We start from the raw sequence: 20799 nt of genomic DNA, 5'->3' as shown, positions 1-20799 counted from the left end.
CTCTGCCTTTCTAAACTACTTTTTGGGGAGCGGGGAGACAGAGAATAAATAAATTATTAGGTGAAAGAATTAAGTTTGATGTAGGTGCTCTGAAGAAATTTAACAGGGAAATATACCAAAAAATAATTGAGAAGAGAAAGACCTATCTGAGAAGAGTGACATCAGAGTGTTAGTTATTAAAGAGATAGACAGGGTATAGTCCATGCAGAGCCTTACAGGTTCATGGTGAATGTTTTGTTTATTTTGTGGGAATGGAACAAAGGGTTTTGAGCATCATGATAATGAAATCTGGTTTATATTTATGAAGCATATTCTGACTGCTTGCTATGGGGAGAATGGAAGGAAGAGAAACAAGAATAGAAAAAGGGAAGCTGAACGTTATTGAAATTGTTGATTGAGATATGAGAATGGTACAAGCCAGAGTGGTGACAGTAGAGAGAGATAAGAATGAACAAATCAAAATGCATTTTGGAAGTAAAACTGCTAACAGGATTTGCTAGGGGATTTCATGTGGGGACTAATGGAATAAGGAGAATCAAGTATGACTCCTTAAATTTCTGGATTTGAATTGTTGGATGAATAGCGATGTCATTTACTGTATTAATGAAAAGTGGAAGAGGAATAGATTCAGTGAGGAAAAAGTCAATTCTTTTTAATGTTACATTCAAGATGGTTTTTATTTTTTTTAGTATTGTATTTTATTAAATATATTTATATGCCACAAAAATTATTTTAGTGACAACTACCAGGAAAGTACAAAATCACTTAATAACTGGTTTTCTACACCTTGATTTGTCAAGGAACTCATAGGCAAATGGAAAGTAATAAGTACTGACTGCTGTTACTTACTACAGTGAACAGTTTTGAGAACAAGAAAACCTGTAACACTGAAAATTGCTTTATATCCCATTCACAGATCTCTTTAAAAGGTCTACTTTAAAAATAAATCACATAAAGAATTATTCAGACTTGTTTGGTGATGCCTCAACTTCAGAACATTTGCAAGGAAATCACATGTAAAAGCAATTATCTCAATACAATTAAATCCTATTAAAGAAAAAACTTTCCTTCAAAACAGTGGTTCCCAGAATTTAGCATGCATCAGAATCTCCTGAGGGAAGCTTGTTAAAATACAGAATGCTGGCCTCCTCCCCAGAGTTTGCTACAAGTTTGCAGGCCGTTCTGATGTTGGTGTGGGCACAACACTTTGAGAACCACTACGATCTAGTCTCTAGAATTCAAACTAATAAGCAATGCTCATATGTCTTTGCTTTTTCTAATAGTAAATAAATAGAACATTTCAGGTAGCTGCATCAAACATTAAGCCTTTAGACTCTTGAAATGTTACCTTGGCTTACATAACTGTGAGTTCAAAAGACAGAACTAAAGGACAGTCCTGAATAATCTATGACTACATGAAAACATTTATGTACATGCCCTCTACAAAATGTATTTAGAAAACATAGTAACTATTAGGTACACGACCTTGCTCCTATTTTCCCCATTGTTCTTCCTCATAGAAAATTCAACATGAAATTATAAAGAGTACTGTACTCAGAATAAGAACTTCATCTGTCATAAATGTATACATAAATATCAGTGAGTTGTCATACTCAAGACTCAGACTCAGGAACTTCTTCATCAGGGTAGCAGTAATATTCCACAAAACATATTTGTCCATCTTCATTTCTAATCATATACTGTGATGAAAGGAAACCTCTGTTATCTGTCCGAATAGATACCTTACAAGATAGGACTAATGCCTTTGTAGAGGGTTTCAGTAAAGAAATCTTGTATCTGTTGACTTGGATTTGATTACAATGAAATGCTTCCATCAAATCAGAATCTTTGGGATAGTCAAGGTGGGAACTTCGTGCATTTCCAAAAGTAGATAACCTGAAATAAGGCTTGTCAAGAGACATTGTAATTTGTAGGACTTCGCTCATCATATCCAATTCAGAAAATGCTTCACGGAGCCCCTCTGACTGCAGAATAATTTTATTAATAACATTGGTGCTGCAGAAATCAAAATCCAAGGTGTCCTCAGGGTCCTGTGTATTGATTTTGCAGACTGTTACCACTCCTCCTTCTTCCAGAAACAGCCTCAAAGGGTAACCATAACCTTGGTAACACATCCTAAGTGCAGTTAAAGTCCCTGAGTAAAAGCATTTGCTTGCACACACTTTGCATTTTCCACTGTTACTTTGATACCATTTTTAGTTGCGAAACACGTGGCATGCTCTCAGAAATCAATAGCTTTCAAGATAGTGGAGAGATTCCTAACGTTGTCAAGGCTGGCCACAAGGCTGTCCTGATCATCCTCATCTTGGATCTGCTGGGTCAGAAGGGGCATCGTCCACTGCCCATTTGGCCCGGAGGGCAATGCTCCTGGGGCCAACAACTGCTCGGCGGATCGCGAAACACCTTTGTGGTGGGGGTCTGGACTCCCGAGAGACCTTCCCAGGAAAGTCCCTGAGGAGGAGCTAGACGGCTCCGAGAAATCGCGGAGGAAGTGGAGCCGGTGTCAAGATGTTTTTTAGACAGCCAAGCGGAGATGTCAAGTAAATAGTAGATGATTCAAAATACAGAGAAAATGTTTGACTTGGGATACACATTTCTAAGTTATTAGCACATAACATATAACACCAATGATTTAAGAAATTCATATAGTGTCAGATATCTTTCTGGGTTATTTGATGCTGTAGGATTTGTGCCTTTCAATGTCTTTGAGCTATTTAACAACGACAAATGTAATAGATAACTAATAGCAATAATTCTTGTCTAGAGATATGCAAATTAATTTTGTCAGATGGAAAGACAATTGAGTCTCTCATGCTCCAAATCAGTTTTGTATACATTTCTATATTTTGATCCTCCTATTACCAAATAGTCTTTTATCTTTTTCATAGTATTTATTCCTCTTTGAAATAATCTTGCTTATTTAATGGTTTGATGATGTATTTCCTGCTTCTTATAACTAGAAAGTGAGGTCTAGAGAGTCAGAGTCATTACTTGTGTTTAGTTCACTATTGCAAACCAAGCAGATAAAAATGCCTGATATTAAAATAAAGTCTCAATAAGCCTTTTTTAACATAATCTAATGATGGCATTTTTATTGCCTCTTGGAAAACAATCTTCAAAGAAAAAGAAGAGAACAAGAACATAGTCTAGTTGTTATGCACATGGACCCGGCTCTGCCCCTGACAATACTTGTGACTTTCTGCAAGATACTTAACATTTCTGTACCTTAGTTTTCTCATTCATACAATGAAAATAATAATTATACTCACCTCATTAGATTGTTATGAAAATTAAAAGTTGCAGTTTTTAAGTGCCTAGAAAAGTTCTTTATATCTAGTAAGTACTATATGTGTTTGTTGGATAAATAACAACAGAGTGGAAAACTCAAATTATATTTCAACGTTTTATGTATCTTTCCTTTTCAATTTCAGTTCTTCCCTACCTGACAAGTTCTTTCAATGAAGAAGTATACAGTTGGGTCAAAGTACTTAGTCAATTTCTTTTATTTTAAATTTCCTGTTTCTTTATTTTATGCTCACATCTGTCATTATTGAAAGCAATTTTGAGGTGCAGTGTTTGGAGAGAGGGGAATGCATCCTTCATTTTGTGAGATATCTGTGCTCTAAATTATTTATAATGTTTATTGATCAGCCAACATTCCTTAGGTAGCTAGGACTCACATTTAATATTTTGTAGATGGAGTGTTTTACTTACTTTTTTTTTTTTTTTTAACTGGAGGAAGTTTTATTTTCAGGATTTTATTACATCTTGTCATTCTCTGAAGAGTAGTTTAAATTCTTTCTCTGCACATGACATTTTTCTAAAGAATTTTGCACTGGAGGAGCTTAGATTTTGTACTGTTGTGAACATCCTTGTCAAATCCTTTTTCATGACATTTCAGGTCTTGGAAAGCAGCGTTCAAAAACATATCAAACATTTGAGAAGATGTTGACATCCTTAAATGAGTCAAAACAACTTCCTCCTGTTTTTCCATAGTTACATTATCTCTTCTGGGTTAAAAAAAAAAATAGCCTAGGGCGGGCTCTGGGCAAAAGAGTTAAGTTCAAAACCTCAGCCTTCCTTTAAAAACTCTTCAAATTTTGTGCCTTCTCTATCTTTTAAAAATCATCTCTGATTACATTTTTCATGCCACTGCTTTTTTTCTTTTTTTTTTTTTTCAGTTTTATTGACTTACCAAGCTTTTTTTTTTTTTTTTTTTTTTTTTTTTTTTTTTTTTTACAATTGTGGTTTCTTTTTCTTGCCTCTGGCTGTTTTCTCAAGCTGTTTCCTCTACCTAGAATGTTCTTTTCCCCATATAAATCCAATACAAATATTTCTGAATCCCACTCAAATTTCACACTCTCCAAGACGCCTGTCGAGATACAACCAAGAATTTTATATGCCTCTCTTTCTTCTCTATATCATGTTTGTAACTCTATCAAGGTTTTACCATTTTCTTTAAACCAAAATTTCTCCATTTATTTATCTGTGATTATTTATTTAATTGAGTGCTCCTGGCCTCAATTAATTTTTTTGGTTATTCTGGACTGCAGGCCGCTGTAGAATGTGTTCCCAAGGTGAGTTTTTGATACATGCCTGTTAAACATAATCATTCTGCATTGACCATGGAATCAATCTGCGTTGAAGCTGAGTTCAGATATTGCCTATACTCCTACCATAGGTAATCTAACCTCTAGTGTTCATTATATTCATCTGTAAAATGAGAATGAAACCAACTAATTATAAAACTGTTCTGGGGATGAAATGAAATAATATTGTGAAAGTAGTGTTTAATCTGATTGCTGTAATTTATCTTCTACTTTTTTCTCAAATATTTTAACTCCTTTCTGGTGTCTTCTGGGCAGCATTTGCCATGCCGAACTTTTTCTTACTTTCATATTGAGTTTCTTCCTTTCCATTGATAAATTGCTGTATTTCTTAATGTAATACATGTCTTCATTTCTAATTTAAATGTTTTATTTAAAATTTAGAAATTCAATGATACTACCAAACATATTTGCTTATTTTAATCAATATGTAACACCATTGTAATGATTAGGGGAGTTGGGTGATAGTTACACATCATGGTGATCAAAACAGCTGACCACAGGAATCTGCTGGTGATAGCTACAGATGTGCTTTTTTGCTAGTCTGGATTATAAAGAGGTGGGTTGTGATTCTAAGAGGAGACTCTTAGGAATACAAAAACATTGGTGCATTAATGCATTTTTTATTTTACTGCTTTGTTCCAAAAAGAAATGGGTAGATGAAGAAAAATCAAAGAAAATAATCAAATGTAGACCAGTCTCTTCAACTGCTTATTATGTAATTTAGTATAACATATTTGGGCAGTGAGGAGTTTGGAAATAGATTATTAAACCTTTGAAGAATTTTTAACTGTAATAACTGTTTTCTTTACTAATACCAATGATTGTTTTGGTTCCATTACATGACAAGAAAAATAGACACCACACTGCCACTTTTTAGCTGTATGCTATTGGTTGGACAAGTTACTTAAACTCTCTATGCCTCAATTTAGTCCTTGTTAAAATAAGAGATAATAATTGCACCTTCCTGATAGACTTTTGTTCTGAAGAATAATGAAATAATGGAGTATTTGAAAAGTACCTGGCATAGAGTAGGTGCTGAAATGGACAGGAGATGGGGAAATACTGGGTAGAAGAGGGTGGTGGCCTGGCAAAGGACCCACCTTCAAGCCTGGAAACCTGTGGCAATAAATGGGAACAGGTATTTCTGTTTTTGCACCCAAATGTTGCTTTTTGGCCTGCCACACTCCCCTATCCTGTACTCACATAAACCCCAAGCCCCAGGTTCCATGAGCAGATAAGCAAAGGAACAGGAGAGCAAAAGAGCGGCAGAATGGTGTGGCAGAGAAGGAAGGAAGAGAAGGAGCATTCGAACGTCTAGAGGGGTTCAATTGGGGATGGTTGGAGAGGAGATTGGCCACTGGATGGCAAAACTCTAGGGGAAGATTATCTTCATACTCCATCCTCTTTCCAGCTCCCCATCCCTCCTACTGAGAGCCACCTCCATCACCCAATAAAACCTCCACATTCACTATCCTTCAAGTCCATGTGTGAACTGATTTTTCCTGAATGTTGGACAAGAGCTCAGGATTTAGAAAGCTGTCATGCTTTCCCTCGGCCCTTGGGAAAAAGCCAAGGGTCCACTGAGCTGTTTAACACTTAAGCCATTCATGGATGGCAAAACTAAAAGAGTGCACTGTAACTCACACGCCCACTTGGGCTTCAGGAGACGGAGGCATCCACCCTTAGATGCTACCGTGGGGCCAGAGCCCCCAAAAAGCACTTGCTCTGGCTTCTGCACCTGCCCATCTGCATGCTACACCTCCTGTAAGGGAGTTGAGCTTACAAGGTGGTGGCCTAACAGACGAGCCACACCCCTGTCACTCATCCTGTAAGGGGGTGGGTCAGGGAACTGTCCTGTTTCAGTGCTGTACAAGTTTCGCTATCATAATTATAATGATAACAACTCTTATCATACCCAAATTAAGCTAATCCCAAAATTCAAGACAGCTGAGAAAAGTTTCAGGAAAATTATGATCCTATACAAAGCCCCAGGTGAAAACATTCTTTTAGATTTAAGTGCAAGGAAAGACAGCGCTGCTTTCTCTGAAGAATGTCTATGTTTTCTTCTGTGTTTCCCTTTTTTTTCTTTGCCGTCAGGAAGTGTCAAAATAAAATTCACATTTAGCTGTAGCAAAGGGTTGAATCTCAAGCCTGCATATTTTAATTTTATTCTTACAGCCCTATTACAAATTTTAATTTTATTTTATATCATATTTATATTTTAATCTTTTTATTATATTTATTGCAATTTACATCAATTTGTCTATTTATTCACCAAATATATGTTGAATACATTTAAATACTTATACTCTGGTAGATGTCAGGGGTTCAAATAGTAGTGAGAAATGTAAAACAAAAAAGCCAGGGAAAAAGAGCCCTGCATCAATTGAAACTGTGGTCCAGTTAAAGGGACTGTTACTAACATTTGATCACACACATGAATTTGAAAATTTAATAACTATAAGGAGTGGATGCATGAAAGTATGGGAGGAATAAATGACCTACTTAGAAAATCCAAGGAAGATATATCTAGAGAATTGATGTCTTAGTTAGATCTAATAGAAGACATAAGATTGATAAAAACAAATTTGAGTGTTATGTGTATATATGTGCATGATGCATTTCAGGCATTGGAAAAACATTTACCTAATTCTTGTGGTGAGAAAGAAATGGTATAGTTCACAAGACTACAAGATGAACTGTGACTGAAAGCACACAATGCAAAGGAATGCGATTGTCAGTCAAGGGGAATGGAGAGGTAGGTAGGGTCAGGAAGACACAGGGCCTTGTGGCTACTAAAGTGTTTTAGTGGAAGATGGGTGTAAGTGTTGTCATGATTAAATGAGGGAAAGGAATGAAAATCCATCAATAGAGGAATGATTGGATACATTATGGCACTACCAATTAAATATTACACATCCACAAAACATAAAAAAATACTGATACACTTTGGTAGACAAAATTCTAAAAATTGCTCTGTTAATATGGTAAAATATTACTCCCATTATTACATTTTTATATAGCTTTGTTGACTTTAAAATAGGGTGATTCCACATAAACAGAATTAAAAACAAAAACCATATGATAATCTCAATAGATGTGGGAAAAGCTTTCTGTAAAATTCAATATTCCTTCATTATAAAAACCCTCAACAAAGTAGGCAGTAAAGAACATATCTCAAAATAATAAGAGCCATATATGACAAACCCACAGCCAATATCATATTAATGAGCAAAAGCTGGAAGCATTCCCCTTGAGTACTGGAACATGACAAGGATGTTTGCCTTCACCACTTCTATTCAACATAGTTCTGGAAGTCCTTGCCAGAGCAATGAGGCAACAGAAAGAAACAAAAAGAATCCAAATAGAAAAGGGGGGAGCCAAACTATCTCTCTTCACTGATGATATGATTCTATACCTAGAAAAACCTATAGATTCCACCAAAAGGCTCCTGGAACTGATAAATGATGAATGATAAATAAACTGGTAAAAGTTTCAGGATACAAAAATCAATGTACAAAAATCAGTAGCATTTCTATAAACCAGTAATGTTCAAGCTGAGAGTCAAATAAAAAATGCAATTCCATTATCAGTAGCTACACACACACACACACAAACACACAATTCCTAGGAATACACCCAACCAAGTAGGTGAAAGATCTCTACAAAAAGAACCACAAAACACCACTGAGAGAAATCAGAGATGACATAAACCAATGAAAAAACATTCCATGCTCATGGATTGGAGGAATCAATACAGTTAAAATTGCCTTACTGCCCAAAGCAATTTACAGATTTATTATTCCTATCAAACTGCCAATGTCATTTTCCACAGAGTTAGAAAAAACTATTCTAAAATTAATATGGAACCAAAAAAGAGCCCATAGCCAAAGCAATCCTAAGCAAAAAAGAACAAAACTGGAGACATCATATTATTCAGTTTCAAACTGTATTATAAAGCCACAGTAACCAAAACAGCATCTACTGGTACCCAAACAGAAACACAGACAAAGGGAACAGAATAGAGAGCCCAGGAATAAAGTTGCACACCTACATTTGTAGAACCTTTGAGAAAGTTAACAAAAATAAGCAATGGGGAAAGGATTCCCTGTTCAATAAATGGTTCTGGGATAGCTGGTTAGGCATATACAGAAGAATGAAACTGGACCCCTATCTCTTATCATACACAAACGTTAACTTTAATTTAAATTAAAGATTTAAATATAAGACCTCAAGCAACAAGAATTCTAGAAGAAAATCTAGGCTATGCCATTCAGGAAATTGGCTGTGGGAAAGAATTTATGATTAAGTCATCAAAAGCAATTGCAACAGAAACAAAAATTGACAAGTAGGACCTAATTAAACTAAAGAGCTTCTGCACAGCAAAAGACACTATCAACAGAGTAAACAGACAGCCTACAGAATGGAAACTATCAACAGAGTCAACAGACAACTTACAAAATAACCGAAAATATTTGCAAACTATGCATCAGAGAAAGGTCTAATAGCCAGAATCTATAAAGAACTTAGATAATTGAACAACCAAACCAAATAACCCCATTAAAAAATGGTCAAAACATATAAACAGACACTTCTCAAAAGAAGACATCTAAGTGGCCAAGAATCTTATGATAAAATGTCCAACATTGTGAATTGCCAGAGAAATGCAAATCACAAACCACAATGACATAGCATCTCACATCAGTCAGGATGGCTATCGTTAAAAAGTCATAACACAATAGATGTTGGCAAGGCTGCACCTGTGTAAAGGAACACTTATACACTACTGGTGGTAATGTAAATTAGTTCAGCCATTGTGGAAAGCAGCTTAGACATTTCTCAAAGAACTTAAAACAGAACTACCATATGACCCAGCAATTTCATTACAGGGTATAGATCCAAAAGAAAATAAATCATTCTACCCAAAAGACACATATACTCACATGTTCATCACAGCACTATTCACAATAGCAAAGACATGGAATCAGCCTAGCTGCATAACAATGGTGGACTGAGTAAAGAAAATGTGGTACATATACACCATGGGATACTACAAAGCTATAAAAAATAACAAAATCATGTCTGTCAAAGTGGCATGAATGCAGCTGGAGGCAATTATCCTAAGCGAATTAATGCATGACCAGAAAACCTCATATCACATTTTCTCACTTATAAGTGGTAGCTAAACAATGGGTACTCATGGACATAAATGTGACAACAATAGACACTGGGGGCTACTAGAAGATGGAGGGAGTGGGGCAAGAGTTGAAATATTACCTATTTGGTACTATGCTCAGTACTGAGTGAAGGGATCAATCATGTCCCAAGCCTCAGCATCATCATGAAATATGCCCGTGTAAGAAACCTGCATGTGTAACCCCTGAATCTTTGAATCTAAAATAAAAGTTGAAATTACTTTTTACAAAAGTGATCCTTTTTGGAAGGAAAAAAAATAGGGTGATTATCTGGATGGGTCTCACCTAATCATATGATTTCTAAAAAATAGGGAGCTTTTTCTGGCCGATGGCAAAAGAGGAAATCAGAGAGGTCCTAAGCATAAGAAGGACTTCACCTGCTATAGCTGGTTTGAAGATGGAGGTGGCCATGTGAGAAGGAATATAGAATTACCCTGTGAACAGAGACTAGTTCCAAGCTCACAGCTAGCAAGAAAATGAAGAACTCTGTCCTACAAGGAAATACATTCAGCCAGCAACTTAATGAGCTAGGAAGCTTTCACAGAGCCTCCAGCTAAAAGTTGACACCTTGACTTTGAGCTTGTGAGACCTTAAGAGCCAAGCCTGTGCAGACCTCTGCCCTATAAGACTATAAGTTAATACATGGATGTTGTTTTAAGTTGCCAAGTTTGTGGTGATGTGTTATGCAGCAATAGAAAACCAGTATATAACATCAAACATTATCAACGTAGATCCAAAAGTATGCCAAAGAGAAATGTACACAAGGTTTTAGTGAGAAAAATATTTATAAGAGGATCATAACTTAGAAAACAATGACAACAAAACTTATATATGCCTATGTGTATATATATGTGTCTGTACATATTTGTATATATGGTCATATGAATCCAGAGACTAGTATGAAGTGATTTATACTAATTTGCTAACATGGACGATCTGGGGATATAAGGGCTTGATGTATATGGAAATGGGATAAGACTGAAAAAGAAAAATTGAGCAAAACCAGCAAAGGAAAATAAAGGTTCCACTACAAAACAAAAGCACCTTTAACAGTATATTTATGCATTTAAGTAAAATTGCATATATGTACACATGTATGAAGAGGCCAGTAATGATGTAAGGTAAGAAAGAAGAAAAGGCAATTCTGGAAATGGTGAAAACATATTTGAAAATATTAGAGTCATATTTAATAGGTAATTATAAGAGTCCATGGTAGAGGCAGTCGTGATGGGTCAGCTGGAGAGAAGTGGACAGGCTGGATTGGTGTTTAGGTCATAAAACCAATGTGACTTTGTAATAGATAGGAAATAAGCTGTATCGAATCTTATTTTGAGTAATAGAGAGTATACTGGAAAGAATCAGGTTTGAGGGGTGGAGATTCAATCTAAATAACGTCTAATTTATTATTCTTTTGAGATAACAAATGGAGATTTCATGATATATAAGGAGGTTGTAGAAAAGAGAAAGAGAAGAGTAAAGCAAGAAATATAAATACTTCTTGTGTAAACTAAACATCAAAGAATCTGTCATCACATTTATGCATCCAAGTAACATTCTCTGTTTACTTGTGGAAAGAAGGTAAGGTTAGAGGAAAGAGAAAAGGAAAGGTCCCAATGAAAACAGTATGGAAAACATATTTGAAAAAGTCAGAGTCATTTATGGGGAGAATGATCAAGAGAACATTACAGTACTACATGCTAGGTCTGTTTTCTTTCAAGTTCTCTTAGTTTTCATAGAGATCAAAGGCACTGAGCTCTGCTGAATCCCACTGAGTACTTGTGGTGCTTCACAGATGGAGCTCTTATATGGTTTTCACTACCTCATTATTTCTTGGAAGCCATAAATCTCATATTGTGCTGGTATAAACTCTTTTTGAGGGAACTTGGTCGTGATCCTTAGATGCTATAAATAAACTTCTAGACTCCTGTCCAGACCTGCTTCCAAGTCCCACTTCCTCATCCTCATTCTAGGTGCTAGTTCTTTTCTACTCGTTACCACGGCTTGCTCACAAATCATCCTGCTTAACATCTAAGTACAAATATATTTTCATGTACAATGTGCTATTATTCCAATATCTCCATGTAATCATTGCCCAAATCTCAATTACATATAAACAAATATCCAGAAAGAATATGAGTGTTCAGGATTCAATAGAATCTAACCTGTGAGTCAGTGGATTTCTCCTGCTGTGGAGGTCATGCATTGGGATTCAGGATCTGCATTTTCAGTAGATATTACAAATTAAATAAATTCTCCCCTGCCTTTTTTTTTTTTTTTTTTTTTTGAGGTGGAGTCTGGCTCTGTCACTCAGGCTGGAGTGCAATGGTGCAATCTCAGCTCACTGCAACCTGTGCCTCCGGGTTTAAGCGATTCTCTTGTCTCAGCCTCCCAAGTACCTGGGATTACAGATGTGTGCCATATGCCCAACTAATTTTTGTAGAGACAGTGTTTTGCCATGTTGGCCAGGCTGGTCTTTGAACTCCTGACCTCAAGCGATCCATCTGTCTTGGTCCCCTAAAGTGCTGGGATTACAGACATGAGCTACCGCACCAGGCCAATTCTCCCTTTTTAATATCCTCAGACATACTTCCACTGCCATAGCCTGGTCCCTATGTGGCTTATGAATATTCAATATATTGTCTCAATAAACAGGCTATTTGCAGAATGAAATTAAGATTATTTTGCTGAGGCAATAAGGCATAGCAATAGAGGAGCCCCAGGGGTTTACTTTAGGACCAGCCAAGTGCTGTTAAAGCAGTGGCCTCTAGCAGCATTTCTATGTTTTCCTAAAGTAACACTCACCGAACCATCAAAGAATTTGCTATGTAGGAGATTTTGTAATGAAAAAGCTTACTTCAGCACATATATTCTTCCCCCTGACTCCACTATATCATTGAGAGAAAAGAGGATAAACAAGCTTTTCAATGTTTTCATTCTGGAATTGTTAAAAACTGGATCAAAAATCAGATATTGAAGCAATTATCAAGTGTTTTGTGCTCAAGTGGACGGGTCGTTAGTGACTGAATTCAAGAGGTAAATTAATAAAAGCAAAATCTAACTAAATTCATTAATTCATGCTTAGATCAAAGAGAATTTAAACTATCACTTTGCATCACATAATGATACTGCTACAAAGGTTTGGTAGGAGGTACATAGAATGAATCAAGACATAAAATACTCCTGGAGAAGAAATGTCAATCAAGTGAGAAAAAAAAGTGTATTGTATATTAAACTGCATTGGTCTGTGTTGCCTGAGACAACATTATCCTGGAATTTTGTCTATTATATTATCTAGGATATTTGTCACAACACAGGAAGATGCCAACTATAATTATGGGAAATTCCCAATGACATACATGGTTTTGCAAAGCCATTGAATGTTCTTTGATAACCTGCAAAAACTTAGATTTTTCAGCTTGCAAATCTTACACGAAATGATGGGATATCTTAGAGATGTTACAGAATTAAATCACAGAAGAAAATCCGCCTGATTTCTTTTTCTTTTCTTTGTTTTTGTTTTGTTTTGTTTGTTTGTTTGTTTGTTTGTTTGTTTGAGACAGTCTTTGCTCTTGAAGCCCAGGCTGGAGTGTAGTGGCGCAATCTCAGCTCGCTGAAACCTCTGCCTCCTGGTTTCAAGCGATTCTCTTGCCTGAGCCTCCAGAGTAGCTGGAATTACACCACCACGCTGGCAAATTTTTGTACTTTTAGCAGAGACGGGGTTTCACCATGTTGGCCAGGCTAGTCTTGAACTCCTGACCGCAGGTGTATCTGCTCGCCTGGGTTCCCAATGTGCTGAGATTACTGGCGTGAGCCACCACATACAGCCAAGCCGATTTTTTTTAACTCATGTGTTTTGTGAGTGAGAAAGAAGATGTGGATTAGGTTAACTCATTTTTATAAATGATGGCTGCTATTGAGTTAGAACTAACATGACCCCTTAAAAATGAGAGTAAAAGAAAAAGGAAACATATATTTTTCAGAATTAAATATCCTGTTATTTTTTTGTTTCCCCAAAATTTGCTCATATTCTCCTGTGGAAAATATTTACCGAAAATGTTTTTATAGTATATTCTGTAGTCATAAGAAACTGATAAAATATTTTCCCTGAGACAGAGGTATTTACACAAATTTTATTCTATTGCTTTATTTACTAGCAAATAGTGTAGCATGCATCTTATTTTAGCCTAAAATGTTCCTTTATACAAAGAGATCACTACGTATATTTTTAAAAGCAGTGCTGCTGTTTTTGTTTTCTAGATATATTGTATTTTTTAATTGAACAGTAAAACTTGTATATATTTTAAGTACAACATGATGTTTTGAAATATATATATATTGTGGAATGGCCAAATCAGGTAAAGAAAATATGCAGTACCTTACACACTCATATATATTTTGTTTTGAAAACACTTAAAATCTACACTCTTAGCAATTTTCAAGTTTAGCCATGCGTTGCTTAATGATGTGGATACCATCTAAGAAATGAGTCCTTAGGCGATTTTTAATTCTGCAAACATCATAGAATACACTTACACAATCCTAGATAGTATAGCCTACTATACACTTATGCAGTATGGTATAGCCTATTGCTTCTAGACTGCAAACATAGACAATATATTATTGTACCAAATACAGTAGCTGGCCAGGCATGGTGTCTCATGCCTGTAATCCCAACACTGCGAGGCTGCGGTAGAAGGACTGCTTGAGCTTAGAAGTTCAAGACAGCCTGGGCAACATAGTGAGACCCTGTCTCTACTAAAAAAAGTCAGCTGAGTGTGGTAGCATGTTTCTATAGTGCTACTTGGGAGACTAAGGTGGAAGTACCACTTCACTCCAAGAGGTCCAGGCTGCAGTTAGCCATGATTGTCCTACCACACTCCAGCCAGGGCAATGGAGTGAGACCCTGTCTCAAAAACAAACAGTTCCATCCATGTTGTTGCAAATGTCTGGATCTCATTCTTTTTTATGGCCAAATAAATCAAGTCTTTCTGGAGAGATAAGGATTGTTTAAAACCATTCGTTAATGAGGAAAGAGGTTGACTATGCTCTTCAAAAGTTCAAGGTTCCTGAAATAAAGAAAAGGTGTACTGAAAAGTACGAAACTTCTTTGTTACTCCCAAAGTTACAAAGATGTGATATAAAGTGTGATATAAACTAGCCTGGTTTTCTTTTCACTCAACCAAGAATGAAGTGAAAAAAATCATATCTAAAATGAGTATTAACGCTATTGACTACTGGAAATGCTTTTGACTGTTTCTACAAGCTTATTCTGAAAAAAAAAAAAAAAAGCACTTTACAATGTAAAAGAAGTGCACAAACTGACCATGTCAGTGTAACTTGGGGAATATAATTCAAATACAGATTCCTAGACCCTTTTCCAGACCTACAGAATCAGAATTTCTATAGAGTGACCCAATAATGCCTGTTTTGGTTTTTATTATTTTATTTGTGTGTGCGTGTGTGTATTGTGTGATTAACATGGCAAGTAGGTGATACTCATGTTCTTTAAAGCTGGCAAATTAATATTGCAGGTGATACTAAGATAGATGAAGAGCAGCTTTCTATATGAAATTATTGTTTAGCATCTAGCATGTAGATGAAACAGATTAAGATATATTAAAAAATACGAGTTTGGAAATTAGAGAGGAGATAATATAAAATAATATATATTTATGTATCTCCCAATCATTTATATATCTCCCAGAAATTAGAGAAGAGATAAGATATAGTGTATATGTTAGCTTAGGCTAAGTATTGAAATTGAAGTTTTAGCTTCCAATTTGGAACACTGGTGTTATGGTATTATTTATTTTTAAAGTTATTTTTATTGCTCTCCCATTGAAAATTTAAAAAAAAAAAACTACCTGAACAGGAGATAGATAGATAGATAGATAGATAGATGTGTATATAAAAATATACACATCTCCTCTTGTTTACACACACACACACACACACACACATTCACTTACTCTCTTCCTCTCATAAATATTTAACATAGAGTTACCATATGACGGAACAATTCCACACCTAGGGTATATACCTATGAAGGGTATATAAAGAAATGGAGACATACAACACAAACATTGTACATCAATGTCCATAGCAGCATTATTCATAATAGCCCCCAAAGCAGAAACAAACAAAATGTTCATCCATTGATAAATGCATACGTAAATTGTAGTATATGCATACAATGGAGTATTATTTGACAGTAAAACAGAATGAAGAACGGATACATGTATCAATATTGAGGAACCTTGAAAATACTATGCAAGTTACAGAATCAAGTCACAAAAAATACATATTGTGTGTCTCATTTCCATGCAATTTTTATAATAGATGAATCTTACAGAGACAGAAAGTAAATTAGCAGTTTCTTAGGGCTGAAGAGGGTATTAGGGATTTGGTGATGGGGACATGATCATGAATATAGGGCTTTTTGTTAGATAATAAAAATATTATAAAATTAATTGTGATGATTTCACAACCATGTGAATATACTAGATACTTTTGAATTATAAACTTAAATGTGAGACTTGTATGGTATATGAATTATATCTCAATAAAGCTGTTAAAAAGATAAATAAATGTCTGTGTACACACACATAATTACACATTCAAAAAGCAATTTTTATAAGTATGTATGAATAGTCATGTTTAAGAAGGAAATTTAAATTTACCATTTGCCTAACCTTTAGTCTTTGCATCTTAATTAGCCTGTGGTTATCGCTTATCCTTCTGCAGAGATCTCTTAGAAACACCATCAAGAATGGTAGTAGTTAGTATGTATCTACATGTTCTATTGCTATAGTGTTATATAGCTATAGTCATTATAGCTATATATAGCTACATATATAAAACATGCATATATAAATATAGATGTATATAGAACATGCATATATAAATATATTTAATATTATTAACACTGAGTTGTGTTAATTGGAAGTGACATTCATGCTATTCATACATGACCTATGAGATGAAAAAATGTAAAACTTTTTAAAAATATGCTTTTCCTATTCTTCTTCAGATGGAATTGTCAAACAGAAAGAGCTAAAGAAAAAACTAAATTCCTTAGTGAGATTAGAGTTATTCTAAATGTCATTATTTCACATTTAGATTAGTAAACTTCATTTCACAAAGAGGTTTGCTCAACCCGGATGCAAATTTTTACACTTAAAGCGAATCACAAATTTTGTGATTTTAGTTACCTTATCGCTAAAAGGTTTGCCTGTTATGGGCATGCCATATAAATGAATCATGCAATATGTAGTTTTTGTGCATAGAACATATAGGTTAATAAACACTAAGAACAGTACCTCATGAATGCTAATACTTAATTTTTCGTATTACAGTTTTACCCATGGTTTCACAAAAAGCCATAGAAAGCTTTGCAAACAACAAACGAACACATTAAAAATACTGAAAAATATTAATGGTGGTTACATTACTCCAATTTTGTCAGAAAGAGCTGTTACTGAATTGAGTGACTGTTTAAGTGAAACATGCTTCTGAGCATTCTATTTTCAGATACAAACACACACACACACTCTACACATGTATATGTGCATACACACACATACATACCTATGTGTGTGTACATTGTCATTTGAAAACTTCTCTAATAGACATTATACTTTTCGCAACATTATTACATCAGGAAAATATTACTATAACCTAGAACAGGGGCTTCTAGATTTCATATCCTTCACATATCAGTGGAGCATTATCTTCCTACTCCTGGTGTACATGGAAAGCAGCTCTGCTCTCCAGCAGAGCTTTATGGGCAGTCTAGGTGGCTTCGTTGGCATCCCCAGGGAAGTGTTTTAACCATCTTTATGATGTTCAACTCAGATATCATTTTACAGTGATGCCCAAGTAAGAAGTAGTTTATTTTCAAACGACTATGCTAGTTCCAAGCGTTGATTGACGCTTGGGCCAATCCATTTGGGACTCATATTTAGCACCTCTGCTTCTTACTCTATCCATGATATAAAGATTTATGTATTTCCCAATCAGTAATCTCATGGGCCTCTCTTTTTGTACTTCCCTCAGGTTCACTCAGAATGATGACAGTCCATTTCTTTGAGACGCTCCTAAAGCCCTGGGGCTGCTGTAAGTACCACTAGCTCTGCTACCATCTTCTGTGGAGGCCATGTGGAAATTCTCCCCGAGAGCCTAAGTGATTTTCTGCTCTTTCATTAAGTCCACATCTTAAACCAGACCATTATCAACATACTCAGATTTGATGAAAATATACTTAGCCCTATTCACTTGCTGTCTTAATGAAATAATTGAAACATTAATTATAGAGATGGACAGAAACTTTACTTAAATAACTTGAGTTGTCACACGAAGTTCTCTTCATTACAAAACATTTTATTCAAAGATATTTTAATTTACTTTTATGCTTTGTGTCTAAATAATAGTATAATGACTTTCTAAAGTCTATTTTTATAAAAAATAATAAAACACGTTTTTAATATTCAGTATTGAAATTATAACACCAATTTCACATTTAGACTGACAATGTAGAAAAACTAGCCGCTAAATAAAGATGAAAGAGCCATCCCCATGCGAAATATTTTAACTTTCACACATTCATTGGCTTCCTTTCTCCTCTTGCTGTTTTTGAACACCCTTCCCTCATCCTTACACACACCCAAGTATAGTTGTCTTCCTATTATGCACTCACTTTGTCTGGGGATGATTTGCATAATTAAGTGTGGGTTTGAGACTAAGCATGGTATACAAATGTCGTCGGCTCAGAAATACTATGTGTACATTTAATTCACATTTGATCTGATTTTTAAAACTGAGACTATCTAGAATTTCTCCTTTAGGGAAGTATTTTATTGGGAGAACATTTGTATTATATGGAAAGAAATACTAGTTCAAAGCATTGTCAGCCGAGTATCTGTCAGAAATGAAAATGTAAGAATTTTTTCATGAGTCCTCCTCTTCATTTTAAATACTTGAATACAATTCTAAAAAGATGTGGTTTCATTTTGCTTTTAATTCAAAATGAAACTGCTAAGGTAAAACTCTGTTTAACTTACACAGTCCGTCACTTAACATATGCTTTGTGAAATGTTTCAAAGTCATTGGTAAATATTTTGCATGCATATTCCATATTAATGCAACAGAAATTAGTTGAATAGAATTCATTCTGGGAATATTATGCATCCTAAAAGTTATATACTCGCAGAGTGTTGTCCTGATTATTACAAAAATTGTATACAGAACAAATGACATAATATAGTGGAAAACAGTGTGGCAATTAAAACAAGGATTAGAATGGAGGACTGTCTAAGTTCAAATCCTTGTTCCACCAGTTTCAGAGGTGTAACTGTGGGCAGGTTATACAGTCAGTCTATCTCTGTTTCTTCATCTGTAAAATGGCAATAATAAGCATTTCAGAGTTTCTGAATAGTAAGTTAGTTACTAGAAATTAAGCCTTTAGAAAAGTGCCTAACTTATAGTAAGGACCAGGATCACCACTTTGAACAACTCCAGAGGCATCATTCATAATGATTTCTATGTGACTGGTGCTGTCTGGAGCACAGTGCAATATGGGCATGGTGTTACTTGAAGTTGTGCTCCATAGCAGTGCTGGTAAGCTCAAGGACAGGATAGTCTTTATATTATTATGATTCATGCCAGAATGACCATAATCTCCAGTCTACTGAGAACATTATTGTTTTATGCCTGTCATCCTCACATTATTGATGCCACTTTTCTCCCTCAGAAGTGTCTCTGTTTGGACAATGAATTACATGGTGAAGACATTCATGGCTATTTAGGTGAAACTTAACTGGTATATCTCTTGAGCTTAAATGAAGGGCATTTTTAATCTATTCAAATCTCAAAGTGCAACATATCAGACTCCATTAAATAATCTATAGAACCTATTTATCAATATAATTTATCAAATACAAGGGCATTGATTTGATTCAGAAGAAACTCAGTCTTGGTTTCACTATTGTTTCTTCAATGATTTATTTTGTCCAACTCTGTAAAATAGTATTTTGCTATGGCTTTTATAGCTATTGTAAACGGGATTACTTTCTTGGTTTCTTTCTCAGGTTGTTTGCTATTGACATATGGAAATGCTACTGATTTTTGTATATTAATTTGTATCCTGCAACTTTACTGAATTTGTTTATCAGTTGTAATACTTTTGGTCGAGTCTTTAGTTTTTTCTGAATATAATCTGCAAACATCTGCAAATGAGGATAATTTGACTTCTTTCTTTTCAATGTGGATGCCTTTGATTTCATTTCCTTACCTAGTTGCTCTGTACAGGACTTCCAATATTATGTTGAATAAAAGTGGTAAAAGTGGGTATTCTTGCCTTGTCCCAGACCTTAGAGGAAAGGCTGTCAGTTTTTCCCTGTTCAGTATGGTACTAGCTGTGGGTTCATCATATATAGTCTTTATTGTGTTGAGGAATGTTTCTTCTATACTCAGTTTGTTGAGAGTTTTAAAAAATCATTATTAAGGGATGTTGAATTTTATCAAATGCTTTTTTGCCATCTATTGAAATGATCATATAACATTTGTTACTCATTCTGTTGATGTAAGGTATCACATTAATTGATTTGTGTATGTCGAACCATATTAGCATCCGGGGGATGAATTCTACTTGATCGTGATAAACAATATTTTTAATGTGTTGTGAAAATAAGTTTGCTAGTATTTTGTTGAGTTCTTTTTGCATCTATGTTCATCAGAGATGTTGGCCTGTGTTTATTTCACACGTTGTGTCTTTGTTTTTGGTGTCAGGGTAATGCTGGCCTCAAAAAATGAGTGTGGAAGAGTTATCTCCTCTTTGACTTTTTGGAAAATTTTGAGTAAGATTTGTATTAGTTCTTTAAAGATTTGGTAGAATTCGGCTATGAAGGCTACAAATAAGCTTAACCAAAGAAGTAAAAGAATCTACAGTGAAAACTATAAAAATTAATGAAAGAAAT

At 35.1% G+C, this 20799-nt stretch overlaps 1 long non-coding RNA gene and 1 pseudogene across 4 annotated transcripts in view; one reads left to right on the top strand and one right to left on the bottom strand.

Moving 5' to 3' along the window:
• LOC102139027 (uncharacterized) overlaps positions 1-20799 on the top strand; it is a 352230-nt gene that overhangs the window by 184690 nt on the left and 146741 nt on the right. For all 4 annotated transcript variants that reach the window (XR_010580858.1, XR_012422769.1, XR_010580860.1 and 1 more), the window contains one exon: positions 17882-17941. This is a non-coding gene — a long non-coding RNA (uncharacterized lncRNA). The remainder of the gene's footprint in view (positions 1-17881; positions 17942-20799) is intronic.
• Positions 1614-2353, bottom strand: LOC102139907 (cell cycle checkpoint protein RAD1 pseudogene; annotated as a pseudogene).

The sequence above is a fragment of the Macaca fascicularis genome, chromosome 14 (genome assembly GCF_037993035.2).
Source record: "Macaca fascicularis isolate 582-1 chromosome 14, T2T-MFA8v1.1".
Taxonomy (NCBI): Eukaryota; Metazoa; Chordata; class Mammalia; order Primates; family Cercopithecidae; genus Macaca; species Macaca fascicularis.
Note: the sequence above shows the minus strand (reverse complement) of the source record. Positions and strands in the feature narration are given on the sequence as shown.